Source organism: Scyliorhinus canicula, chromosome 12, assembly GCF_902713615.1.
Source record: "Scyliorhinus canicula chromosome 12, sScyCan1.1, whole genome shotgun sequence".
Taxonomy (NCBI): Eukaryota; Metazoa; Chordata; class Chondrichthyes; order Carcharhiniformes; family Scyliorhinidae; genus Scyliorhinus; species Scyliorhinus canicula.
The window spans coordinates 64446005-64453247 of record NC_052157.1 but is presented as its reverse complement, the minus strand read 5'-3'; positions in this window follow the sequence as shown (position 1 = coordinate 64453247).

Below are 7243 nucleotides of genomic sequence, written 5' to 3'. Positions count from 1 at the left end.
AGAGAGAGACTCACGTTTGGTATGTTGCCTCCCAGGTGCAAGGGTACGTGATGTCTCGGATCGTGTTTTCCGGGTCCTTAAGGGGGAGGGGGAGCAGCCCCAAGTCGTAGTCCACATTGGCACTAACGACATAGGTAGGAAAGGGGACAAGGATGTCAGGCAGGCCTTTAGGGAGCTAGGATGGAAGCTCAGAGCGAGAACAAACAGAGTTGTTATCTCTGGGTTGTTGCCCGTGCCACGTGATAGTGAGATGAGGAATAGGGAGAGAGAGCAATTAAACACGTGGCTACAGGGATGGTGCAGGCGGGAGGGATTCAGATTTCTGGATAACTGGGGCTCTTTCTGGGGAAGGTGGGACCTCTATAGACAGGATGGTCTATATCTGAACCCGAGGGGCACCAATATCCTGGGGGGGAGATTTGTCAGTGCTCTTTGGGGGGGTTTAAACTAATTCAGCAGGGGCATGGGAACCTGGATTGTAGTTTTGGGGTACGGGAGATTAAGAGTATAGAGGTCAGGAGCACAGATTTGACTTCGCAGGAGGGTGCCAGTGTTCAGGTAGGTGGTTTGAAGTGTGTCTACTTCAATGCCAGGAATATACGAAATAAGGTAGGGGAACTGGCAGCATGGGTTGGTACCTGGGACTTCGATCTTGTGGCCATTTCAGAGACATGGATAGAGCAGGGACAGGAATGGTTGTTGCAGGTTCCAGGGTTTAGGTGTTTTAGTAAGCTCAGAGAAGGGGGCAAAAGGGGAGGTGTGGCGCTGCTAGTCAAGGACAGTATTACGGTGGCGGAAAGGATGCTAGATGGGGACTCTTCTTCCGAGGTAGTATGGGCTGAGGTTAGAAACAGGAAAGGAGAGGTCACCCTGTTGGGAGTTTTCTATAGGCCACCTAATAGTTCTAGGGATGTAGAGGAAAGGATGGCGAAGATGATTCTGGAAAAGAGCAAAAGTAACAGGGTAGTTGTTATGGGAGACTTTAACTTTCCAAATATTGACTGGAAAAGATATAGTTCGAGTACATTAGATGGGTCGTTCTTTGTACAATGTGTGCAGGAGGGTTTCCTGACACAATATGTTGACAGGCCAACAAGAGGCGAGGCCACATTGGATTTGGTTTTGGGTAATGAACCAGGCCAGGTGTTAGATCTGGAGGTAGGTGAGCACTTTGGAGACAGTGACCACAATTCGGTGACCTTTACGTTAGTGATGGAAAGGGATAAGTATACCCGCAGGGCAAGAGTTATAGCTGGGGGAAGGGCAATTATGATGCCATTAGACATGACTTACCTGGATGTGTAGGTTGGAGAAGTAGGCTGCAAGGGTTGGGCACACTGGATATGTGGAGCTTGTTCAAGGAACGGCTATTGCGTGTTCTTGAGAAGTACGTACCAGTCAGGCAGGGAGGAAGGGGTAGAGCGAGAGAACCGTGGTTTACCAAAGAAGTGGAATCTCTTGTTAAGAGGAAGAAGGAGGCCTATGTGAAGATGAGGCGTGAAGTTTCAGTTGGGGCGCTTGATAGTTACAAGGAAGCGAGGAAGGATCTAAAGAGAGAGCTAAGACGAGCAAGGAGGGGACACGAGAAGTCTTTGGCAGGTAGGATCAAGGAAAACCCAAAAGCTTTCTATAGGTATGTCAGGAATAAAAGAATGACTAGGGTAAGAGTAGGGCCAGTCAAGGACAGTGGTGGGAAGTTGTGTGTGGAGGCTGAGGAGATAAGCGAGATACTAAATGAATACTTTTCGTCAGTATTCACTCAGGAAAAAGATAGTGTTGTGGAGGAGAATGCTGAGACCCAGGCTATTAGAATAGATGGCATTGAGGTGCGTAGGGAAGAAGTATTGGCAATTCTGGACAAGGTGAAAATAGATAAGTCCCCGGGGCCTGATGGGATTTATCCTAGGATTCTCTGGGAAGCCAGGGAAGAGATTGCTGAGCCTTTGGCTTTGATTTTTAGGTCATCATTGGCTACAGGAATAGTGCCAGAGGACTGGAGGATAGAAAATGTGGTCCCTTTGTTCAAGAAGGGGAGTAGAGATAACCCCGGTAACTATAGGCCAGTGAGCCTCACGTCTGTTGTGGGTAAAGTCTTGGAGAGGATTATAAGAGATACGATTTATAATCATCTAGATAGGAATAATATGATTAGGGATAGTCAACATGGTAGGGATAGTCAACATGGTTTTGTGAAGGGTAGGTCATGCCTCACAAACCTGATCGAGTTCTTTGAGAAGGTGACTGAACAGGTAGACGAGGGTAGAGCAGTTGATGTGGTGTATATGGATTTCAGTAAAGCGTTTGATAAGGTTCCCCACGGTCGGCTATTGCACAAAATACAGAGGCTGGGGATTGAGGGTGATTTAGAGATGTGGATCAGAAATTGGCTAGTTGAAAGAAGACAGAGGGTGGTGGTTGATGGCAAATGTTCAGAATGGAGTTCAGTTACGAGTGGCGTACCACAAGGATCTGTTCTGGGGCCGTTGCTGTTTGTCATTTTTATAAATGACCTAGAGGAGGGCACAGAAGGTTGGGTGAGTAAATTTGCAGACGACACTAAAGTCGGTGGAGTTGTAGACAGTGTGGAAGGATGTTGCAGGTTACAGAGGGACATAGATAAGCTGCAGAGCTGGGCTGAGAGGTGGCAAATGGAGTTTAATGTAGAGAAGTGTGAGGTGATTCACTTTGGAAAGAATAACAGGAATGCGGACTGTTTGGCTAATTGTAAAATTCTTGGTAGTGTGGATGAGCAGAGGGATCTCGGTGTCCATGTACATAGATCCCTGAAAGTTGCCACCCAGGTTGATAGGGTTGTGAAGAAGGCCTATGGTGTGTTGGCCTTTATTGGTAGAGGGATTGAGTTCCAGAGCCATGAGGTCATGTTGCAGCTGTACAAAACTCTGGTACGGCCGCATTTGGAGGATTGCGTACAGTTCTGGTCGCCTCATTATAGGAAGGACGTGGAAGCTTTGGAACGGGTGCAGAGGAGATTTACCAGGATGTTGCCTTGTATGGAGGGAAAATCTTATGAGGAAAGGCTGATGGACTTGAGGTTGTTTTCGTTAGAGAGAAGAAGGTTAAGAGGTGACTTAATAGAGGCATACAAAATGATCAGAGGGTTAGATAGGGTGGACAGTGAGAGCCTTCTCCAAATGACCTCTGGGTTGTTGATAGAGGTGGCTAGCACGAGGGGACATAGCCTTAAATTGAGGGGTAATAGATATAGGACAGACGTCAGAGGTAGGTTTTTTACGCAAAGAGTGGTGAGGCCGTGGAATGCCCTACCTGCAACAGTAGTGAACTCGCCAACATTGAGGGCATTTAAAAGTTTATTGGATAAGCATATGGATGATAATGGCATAGTGTAGGTTAGATGGCCTTTAGTTTTTGACTTCCCATGTCGGTGCAACATTGTGGGACGAAGGGCCTGTACTGCGCTGTATCGTTCTATGTTCTATGTATGGCAGATACAGCAAAATGTGGATAAATATGAGGTTATCCACATCGGTAGCAAAAATAGAAAGGCAGATTATCATTTGACTAGGTGTAAATTGAGAGAGATGGATACTCACTGAGACCTTGGTGTCCTTGTGCATCAGTTACTGACAGTATGTGCACAGGTACAGCAGGCAGTAAAGAAGCCAAATGGAATGTTGGCCTTCATAGCGAGAGGATTTGAGTACAGGAATAGAGGTGTTTCACTGCAATTGTATAGGGCATTGGTGAGGCCACACCTGGAGTATTATGTGCAGTTTTGGTGACCTTATCTGAGGAAGAATGTTCTTGCTATGGAGGGAATAAAGCGAAAGTTTATCAGGCTTATTCCTGGGATGGTGGGACTGGCATATGTGGAGAGACTAAATCGGTTAGGATTATATTCATTGGGGTTCAGAAGAGTGAGAGGGCATCTCATAGAAACGTACAAAATTTTAACAGGATTAGACTGGGTAGATTCAGAAGGAATTCTCCCGATAGTGGGGAGTCCAGAACTAGGGGGTCATAGATTGAGGATAAGGAGTAAACCTTTTAGGGCTGTGGTGGAGAAATTTCTTCACCCAGAGAGTGATGAATCTGTGCAATTCACTTCCACAGAAAGTAGTTGAGGCCAAAATTTGCGATTTCAAGAGGGAATTAGATATAGCTTTTGGGGTTAAAGGAATCAAGGGATTATTGGGGGAGAAGGTGGGATCAGGGTATTGAATTTGATGATCAGCCATGATCATAATGAATGGCGGAGCAGGCTCGAAGGGCTGAATTGTCTCCTCCTGCTTCTATTTTCAATGTATATTTCTATGTATCTTGGGCCAAACCCCACCGGAGATTTTGTCTTGTAGCCATGCCGGCCTCACCACTGAGGGTGGGATTACCCAGTCCACCAGCTGCGTGTTTCACAGCGGCACAGCATTTACTGGCGGTGGGATTCTATCTCCACCCACCCCACCGGATTGTCAATGGGATTTCCCATTGTAACCACCCCATGCTACCGCGAAACATACTGGCGGGTCTGCGCTTCCAGTGGGAAAGTTGATTCGCAATGACCGGAGAATTCCGACCCGAGATGTGTGAAGTGGAGGATTCAGAATCCGACATGAAGACTCCGACTTTTCAGGCGACAACCTCGTCAGGGAATGGTAGCAGACAGCCGGCATCTCAGGATGGTCCCGGCTGGGACTTGGACTGTGAATTTGTTACTGTATTTCTCAGCTTGAGTAGGAAATAATCTACTTTTGACTGTTCCTTTTCAGGATTCCTCACTGACTACAATAGCTTCCAACTGTGCCACAACTGCTATTTCAGTCAGTGGGCTACAACTTGCAGGACCTGCTCAAACTCAGACAGCAGGAGCAGAAACAGTACTTTGATCGAGGAGGCTGACCTGTCTGAACTGAACATGGGAGCTCCAGTGAGGAGTCAGCAGGAAGGGATCTGGAATTTGGCTGGTGTCACAGGGATCACAGGAGAACCAAGTTCTTGATGTGCAGACTCCAAATGGACAACAGTACAGGAGAAACCGGAAATTCCTATGGAAAACAAATGAAGCATGGCCCTGGTCTGAACCAGAAAATGTAGCACAAGATCAAGAACCGAATCCACAGTTAAGCAATAGATAACTAGACAAAGCCTGTGGGGCGAGATTCTCCGCAAATGCGGAGAATCGTAAAGGATGCCGTGGGACAGGCCGTGACCCACGGCAGCCTTCACGCCCACTTCCGGGGCCGATTCTCCTCCCCCCCGGGCGGGGCTAGGAGCGCGGCCCCGTGCGCATGGCCTTGACAACGGTCGTCAAGGCCGCACATCAAGCGTCATGCCGGCTGACGCGGCCGATGACGTGCGCAGGTTGGACGACGACAATCGGTGTCCACCGATCACGGGCCTATGCCCCCCCTTGGCACGGCCGTGCCAATCGGGCCCCCAGATGCCCCAAACAGGCATCTGCCGCCCGTTTCACAACGGCAGCGAGGTGTGTTTGCTGCCGTGTTGAAACGGGCGTGAAGGCCCGGCCGCTCGGCCCCGGAGAATCACCGCTCGCCGTAAAAAACAGCGAGCGGCAATTTGTGGCGTGGGTCGGGCGTGGGGAGAATAGCGGGAGGGCGTGAAAAATGTCGGGAGGCCCTCCCGCTATTCTCCCACCCGGCGTGGGGGGCGGAGAATCGCGCCTGCGAATCCTGAAAACGATCTAAGTAGTGGAAATGACAAAGCTGAAGAAAGGCCCTTGTCCTTCAATATCTGTTGTCATTCAGAACATCCAGTGGAAGAACTGTGAAATAAAACCTTAAAGATACATAGATGAGTAAAAGATAAAACAGGCCCATCAAAGCAGAGTGCGAAAGATTATAAAGTTATAAAAGATTCTTATAAGAAAGAATAGGTGAGACTTTTTGTACTTGCAAGCTTAGCTCACAGCCTATTTTGTTCCAACAGAAACTAATCTGAAATGTTTTGTTTGAAATGTCATAATAGGATGGTTGTAGCAGTGGACTCCAGTATTAGATACAATATGGTATTCTCTGTACTCCATGGATTCACCCGACCTGGGGGTCGAAGGTCAGATGGCACGTGTAAGAGAAGATTGCAACAAGGCTGCAGATGCCTTGCACATGTGCGTTCATATACTGAAAATCTGTTAATAATAAAGTTATGATGTGGAGGGGCAGCACGGTGGCCTAGTGGTTAGCACAACCGCCTCACGGCGCTGAGGTCCCAGGTTCGATCCCGGCTCTGGGTCACTGTCCGTGTGGAGTTTGCACATTCTCCCCGTGTCTGTGTGGGTTTCGCCCCCACAACCCAAAAATGTGCAAAGTAGGTGGATTGGCCACGCTAAATTGCCCCTTAATTGGAAAAAAATAATTGGCTAATCTAAATTTATAAAAAAAAAAGTTATGATGTGGAGATGCCGGCGTTGGACTGGGGTGAGCACAGTAAGAAGTCTTACAACACCAGGTTAAAGTCCAACAGGTTTGTTTCAAACACTAGCTTTCGGAGCGCAGCTGAGGAAGGAGCTGCGCTCCGAAAGCTCGTGTTTGAAACAAACCTGTTGGACTTTAACCTGGTGTTGTAAGACTTCTTACAATAATAAAGTTGGCTTACAGCAATGGTGTTGGTCATCCCGCAACATTAAACACGATGGGGGTGCATGTTAATTGGGTCTATGTGTAGGCTGGGGACATGAAAGGTTTGTTGGAGGTCAGTACAATAGTTAGTCAGAAGCTAGAAGTGGTTTCGTTCTTCTAAATATTTCTGGGTAACTTGCTGTAAGACAGTAGGAAACATCTAAAGTTTACCATTTAAAATTGCTTCATCAAACGGTTCCCAGTGTAGGAAACTTGCCCATCCGAAGACAGAACTTTACAGGCAATGATCATCCATCCGTACCTGGGATCCTCTTGGGGGTAGAGGAAGTTCCCTAGTACATCTTTGAGGTACCCCCCCAGAAACACGGTCCAGAGCTCGGAAGCTACAATCTAATACAGGGTACTTGATTCTCCGATTCTAGGGTTAATTCGCAAAACGGCTACCGATTCCCCATTTTGCTGGGGGGCTAGCAGTACAGCAGCCTAGAACCCCCGGCTCTAGCCCTGGAGGTTTGCTGGGTCCGTGGCCGCGCATGTGCACAGCGGCGGCCTTCAGCGGCCGCACCGTGCAACATGGCGGCGGCCGCTCGTGAACCTGGCCCACAAAGTAGTCCCCCCTCTTCTGCTGGCTCGCACGCCCCGGACCATCCCCCCCCCCCCCCTCCCCCCCC